Here is a 22891-nt window from a genome sequence, read left to right on the forward strand (position 1 = left end):
AAGGGAATCTCTTTGTCCACATTTGAAAACTGCATTCCAGAATCTTTGCCCCAAACTAAAACTGATTGGGAATTTTCTGATTAAAAAATGTTGTTTTGTCAGAAAATCTGTGTTCATTGAGACCAAAACTGTTCACCAGAAAGGATCAGTTTAACTCAATCTCCCAATTTACTGTTTTTCTTAAAGGTTTTGAAATGGTTGAAACATCTAGTTTTGACATTTTCTAAACAAAAAGTTTTGGTTTTGGTGTGAACCAACTTTTTGTTTAGAAATTTTAGTTAATTTGTACTAAAACATAAAAACATTAAAAAGGTTGAAATAAAAACAAAATGCTTCAAAACTATCAAAACAAATTGTTTCAGTTGACCCAATCCAATTTTTTGGGGGGGGATTATTGGTTCACAAAATATGAGATTTTGACTTTTCATCCCAATTCAGGACAGAAAATTCTTTCAAGATCTTGAAAATTGTTTTGGGACAAGAAGACCCTTTCCTGCACAACTCTACCAAACACCTGTCTACAAGCTGTAGAGAGCTGTATACTGTGTTACTTGGGTAGGTAAACTCTTACCTTGCCATACTGAATGTTTCTGTAGGCATAGCTTCAGTTCATTACAATGTGTTGGTTGTGATAAATACACAAAGTTTAGTGGTTGCAGGGAAGAGCTTTGTTCATTAAAGCATGTTTGGTTTATGTTTGTTTTAGTGAGTGCACATTGTGTAGTCATTTTTCCAGCATTGCTACAGAAGAGCCATGGGAAAAATATCAAGTATAATTTAAAAATTGAACTGGTACTTAGAAAACTTGGAGTAGTGCTGGTCACATGGCACAGATGTTTCCAGCGATGAGATGTAAAATCGTGTCTTGACTAGTGATGGTCATTAAAGAGCCCACCTTTTTTCCCCACAAAAGATGTTAATCCCCAAACTGTTGCCAAAATCCATCTTGAATAATTACATTCTGCCTACCAAATATCCTGGTGTAGTTTCTGACAAGTTACTTTTTGCTTCCCTCTTCTAAAAATTATGTAGTGCTTCTAGTGAAGAATTTCTGTAGTGTCTCATAATGTAGCTGACTGAGTTAGACAGAAACTCAAGCCACAAATTCTGATTTGAATCCAAACTTTCCAAAAAGTTTAAGTGTGTATCTTTGGGATCTAAATAAAAGACTCTCAGGGCCTAGTCCTGTAATCCTTACTCAAGCACAACTCCAACTGTTCTAGTTTTGCCTGAGTCAACAAGGAGATTAAATGAAACATTTCCCCTTTAGCACAGGATAACATTTGTTTGTCGGGAATGTGGGTGCCTGTAGACAACAGGAGCCAGGGGAACTGGAAAATCTTTCCCCTTATTTTCTTAATTAAGCAGAAAACTTCACATACTGTAGCTGTAACCAAGGAGGGAGGCAAGACCACTTCACAAACAGACAGGTTAAGGGCACTTGCTGGAAATGTTTACATTTTGTTTCTCAAAAACATACAAAGGGCTTGTCCACGTGTGGAAATTCAGTGGCATAATAATACCAGTATAACTATACCACTACAGTTACACCAGTATAATTTTCCATGTGGAAAACTCTTATTCTGTAATAAACGTGCCTTTTTTTAGTTTAGCTTATCCCGCTTCCAAAGCAACATCATTACAGTAATGCCCTAAGTATATAGGAAGCATACTGCAGCATTCAATCCGAGTACAGCGATTTCAAATGAAGGATTGGGGGTGCAGCCCTTGTGTGGGTTAAGGCATGCTCACCCAGGATCTTTTTGTTTTTAATACTCAGTGTTTGGTGAACTCTGATCCTTTCCCAAAACCAAACTACGTGCTCTTCAGAAGTGTCTTTAGAGATGATTTAGCTGTCTGGAGAAAGGGATGAACTTCATCTAAAATCAAACCTCCCTTCACTTTGATGGTAGAATTTTAATAAGGGGCTTCTGTGAGTCCCCTTCACCACATCATTAGTAAGGATGGCAGGTTTGGCCTTCAGTAAATATTAGGATGTTTTGCTGTGGCTGAGCCCTTGAAGTTCAAGAAGAAAGTGCAGGACCTAGAAGTCCTGATATTTTTCTAGATTGTACGCCATTAGGAGGAAAAGTATTGGAAGCGAAATAGCCTTATTATTTTACTTACAATAACAATTAGGTGAATCCCTACAGTCCTGATCTTTCTATTGAAATCAATTGAAAAACTCCCATGGACTTTAATGGGGTAGGGTCTGGGTGTATGTGGGGCATAAAAGAGGTCAAAATGAGTAAAATCCTTCTTTTTCCACATCTCTGTCAATTGTGTAAACATGCTTTTACTTTGAAGATAGTGATATTCTGCTGCTTTAGGGTAAAATTCCACTGCTGGTTACACCATATGCCTGCAACTGCAACTCCTATTGACTTCAGCATCTAGTTGTAATATCTTTGGGTCACACTGTGCCATTAAGGCACAAGCCTGTTTGAGGGACAGGACAGGACAGAACCAAACCTGTGCTGGGTGTGGTTGGCAGCGAGCTCCAGGAGGCACAATGCAATCTTATAGATTAGATTCCAAGGCTGGAAGGGCCCATTGTGATCGTCTAGTCTAATCTCCTGGATAACACAGGCCACAGAACTTCCCTAAAACAATTCCTATTCTGAGCTCTCTGACTTGGATCAACCTATTGCACAGGGTTGTTAACTCTGCTAGGACATATTCTGGGAGCCTCCCAATTGGGCCCTGGCCCACACGCCCACTCAGAAGAAAAATAAATGGCCAGCCTGATGACTGAGTCTCTGATAGAGCTGGAGTCAGGCACATCCAGCCTATGGCCAAGAGGATCCCAAGATGGATTGATGAACCTGGTGGAAGCTGCTGATGCCAGAGTGGTGCCGCTCTTTCTCTGACTGCCGCAGCTGGGATATTCATTTTGAGAATTCCCAATGATTTTTCTCCCAGGTTGCTTGCAGCAGCATTCAGAAGATTAATCCTTTAATTCCTGGAGATTCCAGGAAAATCCTGGAGGGCTGGCCACTCTACTGCATCACCTATTAAGAGTGTCTATTGTGTGCTCTGTTTTCCATTTGACCATTTCTTCTGACAGGCCCCTGGGAATGGGGCCATGGCCTTTTCTTCTCACTGTACCTTTTGAGTTTGTTAGGACTATGGGTGGTACTAGCAGGAAATGCACCTGGATCCCATACAGGGAATATAAAGTGGGGGAGGGAAAGGTTCCTTGCATGCTCCCCAACCTTTCACACTTTTACAAGGGCCAAGCACAGTTGAGTCCTTTATGTTGACCTCTGCCAAGAGGCTAGAATGGCTTGAATGTAGCTATGGCACTATTTGCTATTTTGCTGGTATGTAGTGGATGATGAATAAATTAGTGCAAACTTAAATTGATTCTATTAAAAATGTTGACACCGTATTTACCACCCTGTTAAAGTACTATAGGCCAGTCATTAGCATGGAGAGACTAAGAAGAAAATAACTTTAAGGTGACACTGACTGGAACACCGAAACCATAACAGCACTTCATAAATAACATATTTCTTCTATTATGTTAATTTTTCAGAATAGCCTCAGAGTTAAGTGTAATGTTTGATCACTTTATCCATCTATGCTAGTATATTACTAGTCTGCTTAGTCACATCTAGAAATATGTTCTTTGTGTCTGTGTTTGCCAAAGTAAATAGAAATCAATGAAAATAGCAAAAGTGCTGAAGTCATTTCAATAAGTGAAGCGCTCGTTAATTTAAATTTCACACTTGACATTGTTAAGGGCTAATCGTAGAAAATAAGGTATTTTGCTGACTACTGAAAATGTACCAATACCACTATGGTTCCTGCTGCTTTATTTTCACAGTGGCATTGTCATTAATAAGAGAGACTTCTGACTACAGCAGTTTGGACAGATGTTAACGATATGGCAAATCACTCTTTCTCAGAAGACTTAAGTCCTTTCATATGAATGACATGAGCTAAAGGAGAGATTTTGCAAACAGAGAATATTGAGCTGTTGTGCTTACACTGAAAGATCTTTTGTTGAGCATTTTTAGAAACATCAAAAAGATCGTCCTGCTGTTTTCAAACATCTACAAATATGCATGAAGCCTGTTGGCAATTTAAAATGGGAAGATATACAGAGAGCTGGAGGAGGTTACACAGGAAATTAGAAAAGCCATGTGTCACCAGAATGAAATAAATGTGCCTTTGGATGGGAAAGTAATTGCAGGGGTGTGTCCGTTCTGTTGATATCAAGCAGGTGTCCATAAATTAGAATAAACATTCATAATTAATTGTTGTTAGCATTAATAAGAAAGTGTTTTGAATATGCTAACTTGTCTCTTTCTTCCTTTGCTGAAGCCTTTTAATCTTAGGATGCCTTTCCAATTGCAGAGATAGTTTGGAAACGACATTGTCCTTTCACTTATTTTTTACTATGTACAGTGGTTATTGTAGGAACTAGCTCAGATTTGCCTATGGTTTGCCAAATTATGCTGGTGTTAATGTTGATGGAGGTCTGTGGTGGGGAGAATCAACCAGGGGACTAGGTTGTGGTTATGAAAAGCAGCTGCAACCTTGCTTATACAGGGGAGTCTGTTAGGGTTATGTGGAGCCCCAAAAGGGGTGTCATTGTTCAGTTGGTCCAAGGATACCACATCATTTATGTGGACTGTATTCATGCCTAACTAAATCCTTATTCCGGCAGAACTCCATTTGTAATAGGTCCTTCATTTGCTTTCCCTTCATTTTCCTGTCTTCCTGCATTCATATCAAAGGAGCATTTTTCATGTCACTTAGAATTCAGAGCTCTTTGGTCCAGTCTACACTAAGGAAACTTTAGAAAAATTTTCATCATGGCTAACCTCATTTTTTTCTACACCAGCATTAGCTGACCTAGCAAACAGTTCACTGATTGTCACCAATTTGTAAGGACTGTGGCAATTAGCCTGGTTCAAAGCATTAAACAGAAACCAGTGGCCTACCTCCACGTGATAGGAGAGCCTCTGTTGTTAGCACCAGTGGAGGTGAACTGGTGTTAGTAATGATGAGAAATCTTTGAAAAAAACTTCCCTAAGGCCTGGTCTACACTAGGGGGCGGGTTCGAACTAAGGTACGCAAGTTCAGCTACGCTATGAACTCGAACTATGTTAGTTCGAGCTACTTACCCATCCTGACGGCGCGGGATCGAAGTCCGCGGCTCCCCTGTCGACTCTGGTGGTGGAGTTCCGGAGTCGACGGGAGCGCGTTCGGAGTTTGATATATCGTGTCTAGTCCATACTACCCGCCCAGGTCGGCGGGTAGCGATCGACTTCTCGGAGTTCGATATATCACGTCTCATCTAGATGTGATATATCGAACTCCGAACGCGCTCCCGTCGACTCCGGCACTCCACCACCGGAGTCGACGGGGGAGCCGCGGACTTCGATCCCGCGCCGTCAGGACGGGTAAGTAGTTCGAACTAAGGTAGTTCGAGTTCAGCTACGCTATTCACGTAGCTGAACTTGCGTACCTTAGTTCGAAACCCCCCCCGCCCCCAGTGTAGACCAGGCCTAAGCTAGACAGGGCCTGTGTGGGAATCCGGATCTGAGGTATAAATATTAACACTCTAGTGTATTTGACTACACCTTTGGAGCATAACTATTCTTTACTAGTCCAATCTTTTGCTCACTAAAGTGATAGATTAGTGGTAATGGCAAGAGCTAGGCATAGTATGAGCAGGCGATGTGCATCTCAGACAGTTCTGCCAATGTACCTTATTCTTGGTACTTGGACTATAATATTTCTACTATTGCAGGCCTGGGAATCCCCTGGTCAGAAGCTGAGAATTGTATCAAGTTATGTGGTATTTAGCGATGTGGCCATACACCCTTAAAAATGATAAGATCTTTCACTCAGTGCACAGTGTGAATCTGGAGTAACTACACTGAAATCAATATTTATGGTAATCTATCTGAAGTCAGAATTTAGCTCAAAATTAGGGCCCATAAAACTAATTTTATTCTGCCACATCTGTTTTTATACTGTTCTAATCTTTTTTGACCCAATAATTTTAGCTTGATCTTTTTAGTGACAAAATATCAGTAGCAATTAGGCATCTGTATTGTGAAGTTTGAGCTTAAAATTGGGGCTAAAACTGCCAGAATCTTTTAGCAAATGTGAGTATCCTTCAATGAGCTCTCCAGTCTTTGCTTAACAGAGCTGGGAGTTGCACCCTTTAAACATTCTTTGTTTTACAAAGCTGCTTAATTTCATTCTGTCATGAGATGTTGGAAAAATTAAGTTCTTCTCCCAGTGGCACAGACTCTTCTTTTTAATACAAGACTTCATCTGGAAAGCTAACTATTAACTGGAAAGGTGGTATACTAAAGTGCTGATTTCTCTTAGCAGGGTATTGGTCTGCCATTATTTTGACTAGGACTGTAGACATTAAGAATCTCTTGGAGACAGACCTTCAACAGATTTTTCTTTGGGGAATAAGTATCTATTTCACACTGTACTGTTCTGCTTTGTAATTCTCATGCTACTGTAAATTTTCCTCATAAATCATCTAAACACTCCCTCTTTCCCCATGAAGCCCTTATAAGGACCTGTCTCTCTACTCTCCGCACTTCAGAATCTCTCAATAGCCAACAGCAGTGGGATGCATACCAGAAAATCCAGACACACATCATCATCTTATGTCAAAGGTACAAACTTATTGTAAGCCTTTCATCAGATTATATATCTCCCTGAAAAAAAGAAGAATCACCTAGCTCTGCCTTTCTGATTTAATTTGCTGATATTAAACTTTCCAGGATACATTGCTCTCCTAAACTCCACGCCTAAAATTTGCACTCACATTTCTTTGTATACTCAAAACCTGCATTATTTTTTCTCACAACAAAAACAAATGCATTGAATTAACCATTTTGCATGCATGATTGTAGAGTCACTATCAGTGGCGTTATTCTGGCTTCACACTGGTATAGTAAATAGCCCTTTTGTGTGCAAAGAGTTTTATAGGCATGATTTTGGAGGCCACTTTTGAGAATCTGACCCTGGTTATCATCTATCCTTAACTAAAGGTTTAATTAATTTTATCTGTTCTTTGAAAGATATTTCACTCTTGGGACTCAGTTTCTCTTTGTTTTTCCCTTTCTAACATGCCTACCTGGTAATTATTTTTTCTTTCGGGGAAATATGATGACATGGAAGATCTCATCTAAGTCTAAGATCAGTTGGTGTATAGACTTTAACTGCTCTTTTTTAGTCCCTAAAAAAACCAGAAACTCTTAAATTTCTAGACTTGCAGCTGCAATCTCAGTGTATAGGACAAAAATACAAGAGTTGCAGTGCTACATATAAACTTGTAACTGTTGGCTGCAATATCTCACCCATAGCATGGAAGTTTAGCAATTGTATTCATAGTTGTGACATCACATTAATGGATTCTGAGTCACTCACTGAAAATCTCATGTGGCTGCTGCCAGTGGTATCAGTTAGGGGGAGCTGGGGTCAGGGAACGACCCTCTTCTCCCAGGTTTTTGCACTTACTCAAAGCTCCATAGGTCGTGGGGCTGGGGGAGGGAGAGGCATGGCTTGACTGGTTTTACAGTCAATCAGTACAGCTGCTGCTGGAGTGATCCGGGGTATCACTCCACCATTGTGGTTGTAATGCCACTGAAATTTGACCCAGCCATTTCTCTGTACATCTGGAGGGGTGGGTAGGCTGCATTTCAGTGAGTGGGGGTGTGACCCCATGCACCAGGTCGCAATGCCACTATTGAGATTTGGCCTGGCCAGGGCCGGCTCTAGACCCCAGCGCGCCAAGCGCGCGCGTGGGGCGGCATTTTGCCGGCAGGGCGGCAGGTGGCTCCTGCGGACCTTCTGCAGTCATGCCTGTGGAAGCTCCGCCGGAGCCGCGGGAGCAGCGGAACCTCTGCAGGCATGTCTGCAAGAGGACATCAGGAGCCGCGGGACCGGCGCCCGGCAGCGCGCCCCCCGTGGCATGCCGCCCTGCTTGGGGCGGCCAAATTCTTAGAGCCACCCCTGGGCCTGGCTTCCCCTCTGTTGAGATGGAGGGGCAGCAAGGCCAAACGATGTTGCAGCCAGGGGTACGGGGAATCAGTTCCTACGTGATGGAGTGCAGAGGAGACTGCTAAGACTTGACTCTTGGTGGCCCCAACTCATGCACTGCCTATGTAAGAGAGAGAGGAGATTCCCATGCTGAGGAGGCCTGGGGTCCCTGTGGGAGGATGAGTGGGAACAGGAACAGAGTCTTTGCTGAGAGCTGTGGGGGTAAAGGCAGGAAAAGGAATTTGTACTCCCCCACTCCCAACAAATACCACAGGCTGCCACATTTGACTCAGCTGCTAGAGGGCCTTTCAGTTTGGAAAACAGCTCCAGTAGCACTCAAACTAGGACTGTTCAAGGTGTGGGGGAGGGGAGGGAAGGGGAGAACTGGGTAGGGATAAGAGACCTTGAGTGACAGAGAAGCAAACTTGAAATATAGGGGTGTTAAAGTGGGGAAAATAGCTGCAGTGGGAGCAACTAGGAGGGGATGCTCTCAGGGCATCTGTATAGGGATTCGATACAGGTCAGAGATCTCAGTATTGTATCAAGTAAAACAGACACTTTGAATTATGGGATTATAATTCCATTTTGTGTCTTTGATGACAATCCCATTCAGATTTCTTTCTCATGTTGTGTATGATATCACCAGTGCTACCAGATGGAATTATAGTCTCCTATTTCAGTTTTTATAGATGTCTCTAATTAATTGTAGAATGAACGTACAGTGTATTTCATCTATCTATCTATCTATCTATCTATCTAATCAATAATATACTTTCTTGGGGATACTAGATAGGTAGCTAATAGCTCTGAGGCTATATTCACCCATCAAGGAGCTCTGACAACATTAGGGTAGTGTAGACGAGCGCCTCCTTGCTCGCTGTACAAATTAGTCGGAGACCTCTTATTTTGCAACCCAGTGTCCTTTTATTTCCCTATGTTCATTCCCACCACCATCTATGTACAACTCTATGTACAAGTCAATTGCAGTTAGGTAGCCAGAAGGGGGTCAGCTAGTGCCTGTTGCTAGCTAGGAGCAGCAGTTCCTTACTCTTCCTGTTTCTCTCTGTCCTTCTCTTCCTTCCTGTCAGCTTTCTAGGCCTTCCTCTCAGCAGGCTCACAGGTGATTGCTCTTAGGCTCCTTTAATGAGCCACACCCTGCCAGCTCCAATCAGTTCCCCTGTATGAGAGCTGCGCTAGCAGGTTCTGAGCTAACGGGCTGGTTCAGTGCCTCTTAGGCCAGCACCCTGTTACAGGTAGGCAGGTTAGTGAGGTCAATGTATTTGGCACTTTGTGGGCATAGATTTTACAGATATGATTTTGAGAATTTGGCGATAGGTATCTTGAACCCTCCTGTTTCAGTTTAGGTAATGTTGCCTCAGTTTACCTATTGCTAAAATAATGGGGATAATAGTACTTTCTGACTGTGAAGATTAATGATTTTAAAGTGCTTTGAAATCCTTAATGTGTGTGATCTATCTTTTGAAAGATGGTGAATACTGGATGGCTTCACTTTGGTTCTCCAAGATGACCTTCTCTGAGTGTTCCTTCATGCTGCTATTATTATAGAATCTTAGCTACTCTTCTAGCTATAGTGGACATTTTTTTCACTCGTGAAAAAAGAACTAGATAAATGCATGGAGGATAGGTCCATCAATGGCTATGAGCCAGGATGGACAGGAATGGTGTTTGCCAGAAGCTGGGAATGGGTGACAGGGAATGGATCACTTGATGATTACCTGTTCTGTTCATTCCCTCTGAGGCAGCTGGCATTGGCCACTGTCGAAGACAGGATATTGGTGTTAGATGGAGCTTTAGTCTGACCCAGTATGGCCGTTCTTATGTGAAACCTTCTCCATTTGTTGATATTATAATAATGTCTCCTAGAATGGGAGAAGGATGCCCCAAATGGTGAAACTAGCTAAGGGCATAGATCAGTACTTGAAATCTGTGATCTGGGGGAAAAGAGCTGTCAGAATAAGTCCTTCCAGTACACACACACATATACCCTGTTGCACTCTGCCAATGGATTAATGGGAACTCTGGCATTTCATACAGGACTTATTCTGATAGAATATTCTGTTTGGTAACTTCTCATAGAAGTTGAAGCCTGGGACTCATATAATACAGAGATAGGGGGAGAGGTCATATAATCATCAGGCTAGATGATGAAAATTAATTTAGATATTTGTGCAAATCTAAATATCATCTGGGTGTTAACCTTCCACTTTACATAATGAAGAGCTACAGACTACTAAACAGCATACTTTGCTAAATGAACTTTATAGCACCAAGATCTAGATTTTTAATGGTATTTAGACATTGCACCACTCAGCGCTTCAATACTGAACTAATTTACGAGCCGAAATCCTTTTTGAAAGTGATTTAGGCTTCTAAAATCACATAGATGTTGCAATGCTGAGCACTGCAATGTGTAAATACCATTAAAAATCTGGACCTTAAGTCACTATCGCTGGCTTGTGCTAAGGAATTCTTAATAATATAATGGATGCTGGAAACTAGTTGCAAATAATGTAATCAGAGAATGCTGGATATCAAGGAGCAATCTGTCTTGCCAGAAAGCCAAATTACATTTAGGATTTAGTTTAGACCATTTCTTTTTTACCTTTGGATACATGCAAAATGTATAGAATTCCTAGGCCACCAGTAGTGAACTGTGCAAAACACTCCCCTTTTAAATTCATCCTGAGATATTTCTGAGTGAGGTGTGATATATGTGTTGAACAGATTCCAGAAAAAAACAGTGTATTTTGGACAGTATACTTCCATGTTATCAGGTTTAACACCGGTAACTCACAATAGTAAGTCTCTGCAGTGAATGTTAAATGAATTTTGTTTAGTGCTTATGTGGCTGTACTTTCCCAGAAATATTCAGATTAAATTTAGCGAGAAAAATGTAATTTGACCAGATATAATGAAAGAAAACATTTAATGTATGTCAAACTAGCTGAAAGTGCCAGTCCTGCAGAGTTTGATAAGGAACTGATTGTTATTTCTTCTGTATCAGAATTCTAAGTAGTTTAGCCGATCCTCTTTTTAGTCAGGTCTCAATATAGTCCCACCATGATCCCTAAGTGTTTCTGGTTTTGGATTTCATACTTTTCTGAAATTTCTTTTCCATTTTGAAGTGTTGTAGATGCAATTTAAATGATGAAGGCTCTTGGCTAGCTAGGGCAGCTTCCTGAACCTGGTCCTGGCTAATATCTGAGCTCTGGCCTATAAGGAATCCAATAATCAGGAGAGTAGGCTGTTGCACTTTGAAATGGCACACAGAAGGTGTGTACTCTTCCCAAATCCAACTCCTCTTAAACAAACAAAACTTACAAAAATAAACAAGTCCACACATTGTAGGGTAAGATTTAAAGTGAAGATCCTATATCTACATTTAGCTGCTTTGCACTTTTGAAAATCAGGCCATTGATTTAGGCCCCTCATGTGGATTTAGAACTCTAACTTCAGGCTTCTATTTTTTAAATCTTAGCCTAAGAATTTTTCTTTTATATTTCAGCTATGCTTTTGGCATCTTTGGCCCCATCTCCTTCTGAGCACCTAAGTTTATAATTTAAATATTATGATCATTATTTGTTTCCTGGGTATTTTAAGGAAGAGTTTGAGATTTGCTTCTTTCCCTGATCTCCACCTGATAAGTGAGGATTTATATGAAAGGTGTGTTTATTGTTTACATCTTCATTTTACCAATAGTCACCAAATGAATTCCTAATGAAGTTCAAGTAGTTACTTTAACATGTAAAGTCATTGATGCTTTTGGCTCCTTCACCCCTTTAATTTTGTGATTCTGCAGTACTTGCAATCAACCAGGCCACTAGGGCTAGTCACCAGTGCTCAAATGTCACACGTACTCCCCAGACTGGTCTGCCAGGGCTCAGACTTGAGGAGCTGCAGAGCATGCTGCCAGGCTATTGCCCGGCTTTTCTGGGAAGAGGGTGATTTTAAATGGCATTCTGGAGTAGATGGCCAGGGAGCCCTAGGTTGGTGTTGAGATATTCTGTAAATGTTTAATTGCTGTTTTCCAATTTTGTGAATGTTTACACTGAGTGTTTGTGTTTAAACACATCCGGATGAACACATTGTTTATTTTGCAGAAGGGTTTTTTCATGATATATTTATCTATAGACTGTGTTTTGGGTTTATTAAAAAAGGAAGATGACAAGTCTATACTTAGCAATTCACCTTTTACAAAGAATAGGCCTGCCAGTTGGTAGCACAATGTAAGCAAGTTACCACTAAAGCACATATTCTGTGTACTGGAAGTAACAGAGCCCATATTTGCATTAAATACACTAACTTCATTTAGCTTGGCTTCCAGCAAAAGTAAAACAACCACTTTGGGGAGAGTACACTGGTTTGGTAATATATTTAGGCGTATTGGTGTAGAGCCCAATCCTGCAGTACTTAAAATCACTTGGAATATTGCCTGAACAAGGGCCGCATGTTCAGGCCTCATATGAAATAATTATGAATAAATAATATGTAAAATGAATAAGGATGAATAATTATAGGATAAGGTAGAGAAATTTGGGATGGTTTATAATCCCATAAATGACATTACAGTAATATAGGCCTAATTCTGCATGTGTTATGCACCCAAATCTGTCACAGAATAGGAGATCAGGCCCTTTCTCTCTATTTGTCTTTGGCTTCATAGGCTCTGGGTATCCAGTTGGATGAAAACAAAATAAATATATAAAAAAACCTTATTGCAACTGTAATAATGTCAGTATTTAATAGTAGCATGCTAAAAGGGTTGGTGGTTTACATAATGGGGATAAATCCTTCTACTCCATTGTAAACTTGATTTAGTATATTTTAATTGGGGTTTTTCCCCTGATTTTTACAAGAAGATAAACTTGCAGATGGAAATTCTTTTAAGCCATAAATACCACTAATGCTGTCATGTCACAGAAGTTCAAATAAAGCCACTGGGATGTTAACAACTGCTGAAGTGCATTCCTTCCCTACCTAGTTAGCTCAGATGAAACTGCCCGCTATCAGTTTGTTTGAGCAGACGGTGTTTGACCCTTGCTTGTAGATATAAACTAAATAGAGCTCCTATCACTTAGTCAGAATGCACTAAATGACAAATTTGTCTACACCATTTGACCTGAAAAGTGGAGGCTTAACCTTACACGGCAGCCTCTGAAGTTTCATGCATCTGCTTTATCTCTGTAAACATTCTCCAACCTTACCCATCTTACTCCTTGTAGACAAGGCCCCTGGGACTCTGTGATTGTAGAACTGTTCTCTGTATTCACTTCTTTATTATTCTTTTCTTTCTTTGCTCTTTTTTCCCTGTGTAATTGTGGATTAAAGGAACGGATGGATGCCATTTCCTCTGTGTTACTTGGATTTGCTCTGCTGTCTTCTAGAGGCCAAGATCCTTATTTATTTCATTCTCAGTTATTAAGAAGCACTGGGCACAGGTAATACACGTGTGACTCCGGTATTTACCTTGATTACTTTAGTACAATTTTTGTGGTATTCCTTATTCTGAGAATGAGAAATACAACAGCTAATGTAACTATTTCAGGCGGTAAATTAATCAGTAATGGCCGAAGTAAATGCGAAGTAGCAAAAATAATTCTCAGAATATTTTCACAGTCAGGTGCCTCGATTCACCAGATCCTGAATTTGTATTCTCAGGTCAGGGTGTAAACGTTTAACATTACATCTGAGCATCAAATGCAGGATATGGATATCCTATTAAGAAGCCCTGCCTATAAAAATAGCAGTTAACAACTATTGCTTTGTCTCAACTATCCACTGGAAGGTTTCTGGAAAGGAGATGTGTAGCAGGGAGACAGGGGAAGGGGTAATTTCTGGAGTTCACGTCTGAACCTCTAAATTCAAGAGACCCCTCAAAAGGATGAGAGGACATTTAAACCCTCTAGATCAGTCAGTACTTATCCCACTTAGACTGCCAAGAAAGATGCCAATTGTAGTGGTACCTTCTGTGATATAGTCAGCATGTGAAAATTTGTCCAGGAGCAATTCTTCCAAGAAGCTGGAATCAGGCTGTACATTTAACTCACAGGTGCTAAGAGCACAGTGAGCTAAATTTGTGTTTCATATATGGATTATTACTTACTTTTGTTCTGTTTAGCAAACCTTGTCAGTCCTTGGGTTAAATAGGAGGTAGGGAAAGGAAGGAGTGTGGGTTTACTATAGAAAGCTTACTCGTACAGCTTCAATTCTTTCTCAGAAATGAGAGAGAAGCCCTTTTCTAAGTTTAATCAATAAATTGGAATGTGATTACCCGTCCTCCTTTTTTGTTCATTTGGAGGGCCCTTCTCTCTCTTTCTCCCTGCCCCTGTCTTGTCCTTTCTTTTTCTTTAGACCTTTCTGAACTTTGTACAACTTTTTACAAACATCTCCCCATAGATTAAAAATTAAAAGATTGCAAGAGCAAAGGCTGAAGAATAAATGGAACTTGGTTGGAAAAAGTGTGGGTGGATTCTAGACCTGGCTCCTTTTCTGACACTCTCTTGTGGTTCCACCTCTCTCTTTTATGGGTAGAATGTTAGTTCTAGTTCTTTCCATAACCGTTTGCTCAAATATACGGAGAGAGCAAATTGAATTTAAGCCAAACACTGCAGTTCAGTAATGGCAGATCTTTCCCAGTTGATTTCAGTGTATCAAACATTGAATGTCCAGGTACAGACAAGTTGGTTAAACATTTCATACTATGCCTGTTGACTTAGAGCCAGATCCTTGGCATGCCATACCCTCTTTTCACTCTACTGCCCCCAGAGAGGTAATAAAGCTGGCTTAACCCGCTCTATTCTCCCATCATAGCAACTCTACACCTGCCTCTGCCACTGAGTGCATGGTTCATAGATTCATAGATTCCATATAACATAAGTCATAGAACTTCCCCAAAATAATTCTTAGAGCAGATCTTTTAGAAAATCATCCAAACTCAATTTAAAAATGGTCAGTGATGGAGAATCCACCTTGGTAAATTGTTCCAATGGTTTATTGTCTTCACTGTCACAAATGTATGCCTTATTTCCAGTCTGAATTTGTCTAGCTTCAACTTCCAGCCATTGGATCATGTTATATCTTTGTCTGCTACATTGAAGAGCCCATTGTTAAATATTTGTTCCTCATATTATTACATATAAACTGTAATCTACATGGGAAACAAATGGCTGGAAACTGAAGCTTGACAAATAATTGGGGAAAAGGCCTCAGCAATGGGGACTTGCTGAGCCCCCAGATAGCCTCAGGAATAGGGATCCACAATGGTAACATAAAGCTACCATTGGCCTCCCTTCCCCCCAGGTCCTGTGCTGAATACAGCTTGGCCAGGTAGGAAGATCCAGACCTGAATTTGTTCCCCCTGCCCGCCCCCCAAAAAAGAGGCAGAAGCAAAAGAAGAATGGGAGTGCTCCCACTTTTAGGCTGCACGTTTCCCCATGTATATTTATTCTTATTCAGATAATTTTGTATACAGGATATTAGTGTGGCTAGATTAGTATGAAAGATGCAAATGATAGATTTGTTATGGAAATATCCTTGACACACCACTAGTTTGGGCCCATGTAACTATATAGTAATGGTTTAAGGGCAATCCTGCGAAGCATTGATTGCCCTCTGCAAGGCTCTGAGTGCTATAAGTTCCTATTGAACTGAAGGCAATTGAGGAATGTGCATCACATCACAGGATCGGGTCCTTAGTGCTCTTTTTCCAGCTTGACTAGTCACTGCAATGATTTTCAATAAGGTGATGGAGAAAAGGAGGAGAATCCCATTAGCAATCCTCCTCCATCTCTCCCTCCTTGTAATCACAAGCTCCTGCCTGAGAAACAAAGCCTCTCAAATTCATCTAGAGAGGATCAAACACCTTCTGCTGTTGTTCCCATGCATTGTTAATTGTTGTTAATTTACAACACGTCATTAATTATTTGCTATTGAAGATGTGAAAGAGGGAAATGCCCTTCACCCATGGGTAGTCACAAGACTGGACCATTAATAATTCCAAAAAAATGTTTTTCTTTTTAAGTTGAAAGCAAGTTTGAGCTTTTGGAGTGAAAGTTGCTTTGTTTACAGGTAATGCCTGATGCTGCATCAGGGTGTCACTTTATGGAGGGCTGGGCCTGTGCCATACCTTATATCTACAGAACAAATAATGCTGATGGAACAGTGATGCATTAGGAGATGGGGTAATTCAGAGACCACTATGGATAGAAATTACCCTTTTCCCCCACCCCAACTCTCAAAATTACCCTCTGCTCCCACCCCAAACCTCAACTAATCTGCTCGAAATCAAGTTAATTTGGTTTCAGTACTTTTAAAAGACATTTCAGTTTGTGCTACCTCTGGGAATTATAAACATTATATAGTAACTGGCAAAACATATTGGGTCACTTATTTGTATTACAGTGGCAGGAATTGAACCCAGATCTCCCCCCAAGATCATCCTTTGTCACCACTCTTAGTTTTTTAAAGTTTAGGAGCTTAAAAACGATTTTAAGAGCTAGGAAAAACCTTATACACTTAATAATGCACCTTTTAGTTAAATTTTACTTTTTTTAAATTTCTCCTTAAAATTCTAAACCTAAGATAGCCAGATATAGGGATTAGTGTTACGGATTAGGCTTATTTGATGTATGGGCCTATGACTATATTGGCCTCCGGTATATGTATCACCATATCCCTGACCGGACCTGACCTGCGCTCTCTCGCATCATTGGCTCAAAAACAAAAAAAGCTGGACCGAAAGCTGAACGATTTTTTTGTTCAGGTCAGCAGGCCCAGCGTAAGAACTTCATCGAAAAAAAAAAAAATTGCAAGCTCCAAATGGCAGTGGACCAGATGCCATGGCGAAAATCAAGGCAATCATCGCTTCGCGGGCTCCTCCGAGCAAGAAATCAGGCAGGAGAATCCGTCAAAATTCAACCTCAAGCAGCAGACTCAGAGAATCATTCAGAGAAGCGCACAGAACAAATCAAATCAAAAGCCACTCAGTCAAATGGAGGAAGAAAGAATGGGGGGGAAGAAGGGGACTGGAAACGGAAATATCCTGATGGACTTGCAAATCTGGCTGGCATTTTCCCTGAGCTGAAGGGTCAAAAGGGTCATGTGGCGGGTCCATGGGGTGCTGGTCACCACCCACCACCACCCCCCCCCCCCCCCCCCACCCCCCCCACCCACAACCCACCCCACCCTCCCAACTCCTCTTGCATGCTGCATCTTGCTTTAAGAGATGCTACACCCAGTGCAGTCTGCCCCATGCATCTGCCAACTGCTGATCCAATGCACCATGATCCATTAATCCATCATCATCATCTCATCATCCATCAAGATCAATCATCATCATCAGATCATCATCATCATGATCAGCATCAAAAATGATCTGGTTCACCTCATCATCAGCACAGCCCTCGCTTTCTCTGCATTGGCCCTGGTTTTCCTGGTGGATGGATAATTGTGGTGGGTGCAACCATGGTCATCACCTCATGGCCCCCACCCTCTCAGCTCTCCATCAGCCCCCAAAAGTGGTGCAAAAAGACCCCCTAGCCCCTGGATTGTAAAGAGTGGGATGCTGCTTCTCTCCTGGGCACACTGCTGCTGGTGGACTCCTTACTCCTGCCTCTGCCTTCCTTCTTCCTGTCATCTTCAGTCAGTTCAGTGTCATTCTTCTCACATTGTTTATTCATCACACACAAGTGGGGCAACATCACACAAAGGGGGAAGGCAAGGGGGTGGGAAGGAGGGAAGGGGGGGGTGGGGTTGGGACACATGGTGTGAATATAATAGCAACAGGCTCTATAGCTGAGCAGGGCTTCACACTGAGCAGGGGCAGCACAGCAGCACATATTCTATATAGCTCATATTATTTTATTTACAAAAGGAGGGATTGAATTTGAGAGTCATTTCCAATTTATTTTTTTGCCCCAGGGGGCCAGCGGCCAGCAATGACAGCAGCCAATGTATGCAACAAATGGATGGGCACAATGACATGGCAGCAACCACAGCAACCACCCCTGGCTGATTGACTGGGCTGGGCACTAGCAGCAAAACAAACAATGGTAGCCATCTATCATCCTCAGTTCCAATTTATGGAAGGGTTGGAAGATGGTGCATAGTATATAGTAACCATCTCTGCTGTCATCAAGCAGCAAAAAAAGCAAAAGCTGCTAGCTGCTCTCTGCTGGCTGCATGTAGCATCACAGCGCACAGAGAGGAGAGAAACAAACAAACGGCAAAACAAGCTCCATGCCATGCATGCCAGGGCTGGCAGGGCAAAAAAAAAAAAAAAGCTGCGTTGCTTTTCCTTTCAAGAGTGAGGAGTGACTGACTACCACCCACCCCACCACATTTTTTTTTTTTTGCCCTTTTTGGGATCTCAGAGCACTGGGATTCAAAGGGGGGGGGGGGGAGGGGGGGGGGATGGGGAATAGGGGGATAGCTAGACCACAGTACCACAACCAGAAATCGACGCTAGCCTCGACCATGGACGACACCACCACCACATGTGTGTTTGTGTGTAGTGTGGCGCGATTTTTTTTAAAAAAATTTTTTTTACAAAACCGGTTTATGCAAATTCGGAATAGTCCCGTAGTGTAGACGTACCCTGTAATTCAGAGGGCTGAGTAAGGACTTCAGAGTGCCCTATGCAAACGTTAAGAACTAGTGTAATGGGTTGCAGGGAACAGGAACAGGAATCCTTTGCCAATACTATTTTACAGCTGCTACTGCAGGCTCTCTCATATGACAGTAGCTGTGGCTCTGCACTCCATGGAAGCATGGTGGATATTAGTAATGTTGGTGGATCTCACAGATTTTGGTCCAAACTAAAGGTGTGTGTGTGGGTTTCTCTTCTTTCAACTCCACGGTGTGAAATAACAAAGCATGGCCCTACATCTTATTCTTTACAAAATTATGCAGGAGTATTCTAGAAAACAGTCATTGGTTCATAGATTTTAAGGTCAAAAGGGATCATTAGATCATTTAGCATAGCCTCCTGTATAACACAGGCCATAGAATTTCACCCAGTTATCCTTGGTTTGGTCCCAATAACTTGTATTTGACTAAAGCATTTCTTCCAGAAAGGCATCCAATCCTGAGCTGAAGACAACGCTTCCCTTGGTAGTTTGTTCCAATGGTTAATCACTCTCACTGCTAAAAATGTGAGTCTCCTTTCTAATTTGAGTCTTTATTGCACAAGTACTTAACCATTATCTTGAGCATGAATATATATTCAAATTACAGGATGACTTACTAGAGGGCACTGTACTCCCCTAGACCTTTATCTGTCTTGGATTTTACTTTGGCAAAGAAAAAGCCCTCCTAGTAAATATTTTCATTAGATGCCAGCACCATGTTTGTTGCAGAGAAGCTGAAGTGTAATGATGTGTCTGCCTTAAGACTTCCCAAGATAAGAAATGCAGGGTTAAGGCTAAAGCTTCATTCTTAATTCACTCTTTTATTAAGGGAGTTGTTTGGTTTGAGAATTTGGCAGTGTTAGAAAGCATAACCACTACAGATAAGAGCCTGTGAACTCTGCCCTGAAAACTAACAGACTAGCAGAGCTGAGCAGTCAGTGACACAAAAGACAGCTCTTTTAGGCGTAATCCAAGCTGAATGTATTCTTAGTCACCTCCTATAACAAGTCTCTAAAACCACAATCGCAATCCATAATGAAACGTGGTTCTAAAAGTTTGTCATGACCTATGTCTATTCAAGATACTGTAAAGAAATAACAAGCAAAGAACGAATACTATGAAGCTTTTGTGACCTCTCCTATGCCCATATATATATATAATTGATATATTATTTGTATATACATAAACAATCCATATATCTGTATCTGGAAATGGAAGTCACAGAAGTCATAGAGGAATGTGGGTTTGAGTGTTTAATTTAATAAACCAACAATCCAACACAACCACCACACCAACTGGCTTCAGCTGAGTAGATGGTGTACAGAGGGACATTCTGGTGAGACTGTTCATAGTTGTGGTGTTTCTGAGTTTGTTTAGTGGAATGTGACAGGTCTGTGGTAGGCATAGCTGGCCCATGTCCTTAGTGAATTAATGGTCCCAGATTTTCCCCAAAGATTTAAGAGATCCTCCAATTCTATATGTTCTCTTTTTGGGGTTAGAAAATACTACTAGTCTATTCAGCTGTAGTGGACAAAGATTCCTGAGACCAGTGGTGCATGGTACAGCTTCTCCACAGAAGAAACAAATAAAAAACAAAGTCACTGTACACCTAAAATAGAATTGTTGGCCAAGCTACAGATGCAAAACTGGTACATGCCAGTATCATATTTGTATGTTACAACAGGCACTAGCATGTAGAAATCAACTCACTGCATGGGCATTTCATAGAATATCAGGGTTGGATGGGACCTCAGGAGGTCATCTAGTCCAACCTTCTGCTCAAAGCAGGACCAATCCCCAGACAGATTTTTATTCCAGTTCCTTAAATGGCCCCCTCAAGGGCTGAACTCACAACCTTAGGTTTAGCAGGCCAATGCTCAAACTACTGAGCTATCCCTCCCCCTGGTAAGTTTTTGAAGTAGCACCATAGATAACCTTCTTTGAAAATCAGCAAAGAGTCCTGAGGCACCTTATGGACTAACAGTTCTCTTTGTTGCTTTTACAGATCCAGACTAACATGGCTACTCCTCTGATACTTCTTTGAAAATGTAGCTCTAAGGGACTAATTTGGTTAAGCAGCTGGTGTGCTATGACAGCAGCTTTTCATGATGCCCAGTATTGTCTCAGTGTTGCCACATGCCCGTCTGCATCCACCTGTTTTCTTATACTTAGGCCTGGTTTACACTAGAAAATTAGGTCAATTTAACTAAATTGGTCAAGGGTGTGAAAAATCCACACCCCGAGCAGTGTAGTTAAGATAAACTAAGTTCCCCTGTAGGCAGCGCTAGGTCAAAGGAAAAATTCTTCCATTGCCCTAGCTAGTGCCTTTTGGGGAGGTGGATTCCCTTTGCCAATGGGAGAATCATCCTGTTGGTGTAGGTAGTGTCTACACTGAGTCACTACAGCAGCGTCACTGTAGCATTGTAAGTATAGACAAGCCTTTAGATTGTAAGATCTTCAGGCAGGAATCATCTTTTTGTTTTGTGTACCATGCATAGCCTCGGTCCATGAGTGAGGCTCCTAGGCATTGCTGCAATACAAATAATAAATTATAATAATAATTCAGTTCCTCAGGCTATTGTAAATGTGCTGGAGACTGAACTAGCCCCTGGCTTCCTGTAGACTTGAGGGACAAAAGATGGATTAACACCAACTTGGCTACCCCGGTCGCCTATGTTCAGCGCTTTGGTGTTCATGAAAATTTAGCTCTTAGTCTGAAACTTGCATTCATTTTGACTTCTTGGGCCTGGGATGGACAGCTGACATTCCTGTCTTATCAGGTAATGACAACGTTTGTGCCTTTCTTCAGTTTTGTGGGTCAGATTTTTCAAAAATTGGCATCTAAATTTTGCACATACACAATTGTGCATGAGCCCATTTGTGAGTGTAATGACTGAAGTTGCACTTGTAAGCAGGCATTTTTGTGTGCCAGTAATCACGTACCTAATGAGTACCTTTGCATGTGCAAATAAACTAACTATATGCATAAATGAGTATACATGCAAATTGTGCATGTCTGGAGTAGAAGGCTGGGTTGAAGCTGCCTGAAAATTTAGCCCTTCATGTTCTATGAACATTTTTATTTGTTTGGGTGTGAATAGCTTCAGTCCCATAGGAGATAGTAAAATGCATTGTTTAATTATCAGCATAACATTTTCAAATTCATTAGTTGTTGGCAAAAGCTTATTTCTGACAAAATAAAAGCTGGAATCTTGCAACCAGACTATTTATCTCTCTTTAGGGACTGGGGGTTAATATCTGATAGCTCATAACATCTTTATTATAATGCATTTATAATGATTTACTGGAATGATTCTATAGCTAAGTATCTAATGTCAAAGCCTAGAGCTGGCATGGAATAAAATGTCATATCCTTGGGTAGCTCTAGGGAAAATAAGGCCTCAGCCAGTAGTTTCCCAGTAATTCTGCAGCCTGTAATAAGGATAGGGGTAATTGCATTAATGTCAATTAAGCTATTAATAATGCCCATCTTGTCATTCCTAAATATAGCAGTCACTCATACATATATTACTGTTGCCTGTAAAGACTATACATAAATGAGATCATGGTTTAACTATGCTTTGAAATCTGGCCAACAGCCAGTCTTATATCTCTTGTATAATACAATAGTATTATTTTTTGAGGGAAAATGAACTCTGCTACTTAAACAATATAATGTACTATTTGTGTGTTGTTGATTGCCCTATCTTCAATGCCAACTCCTGGTTCATTTTCACACTCCCAGTGTGCCAGAAGGAATGCTTTTTGTCATTTTCAGCCTCATCCCTGAGGATGCCTGGTGATGGCTGACAATGAGGATCTTTACAAGCAATGCAGCCAGCATCCCTCCACCCCAAATCAAATGTCATCTCTATTCATTAGTTCACGTTTCCTGTGTGACAGTAGCACTGCTAGATGTGGGCTGTCACTGCTAACCTGCTGCTACTGAACACATTACATTGGCTGTTTCCATCACGTGAAATTGTATTTTAATGATATTTAGTGAGATTGCTAATTTGTCTTTAGTAAATTTATAGCTAGACAGTTTAAAGATAGAAACCTGCTTTAATGCAAATGGACACACAGTCCCCACAAGCCACACACAGATCTGAATTTAAAACAATTGCTGGAAACTGACACCGTCGTTTAATAAGACAGAGGGGCTAGTTGGTAGATTGTGTTGTGCTCTGGAGACTGTGCCTGAATGCCCAACATCATCT

General features: G+C 41.2%; 1 long non-coding RNA gene across 1 annotated transcript in view; it reads left to right on the forward strand.

The window, feature by feature from the left end:
- LOC120374459 overlaps nucleotides 1-22891 on the forward strand; it is a 54453-nt gene that overhangs the window by 9315 nt on the left and 22247 nt on the right. Inside the window, exon 3 of the long non-coding RNA XR_005586113.1 lies at nucleotides 439-555. This is a non-coding gene — a long non-coding RNA (uncharacterized LOC120374459). The remainder of the gene's footprint in view (nucleotides 1-438; nucleotides 556-22891) is intronic.

Source organism: Mauremys reevesii, linkage group 11 (assembly GCF_016161935.1).
Source record: "Mauremys reevesii isolate NIE-2019 linkage group 11, ASM1616193v1, whole genome shotgun sequence".
Classification (NCBI taxonomy): Eukaryota; Metazoa; Chordata; order Testudines; family Geoemydidae; genus Mauremys; species Mauremys reevesii.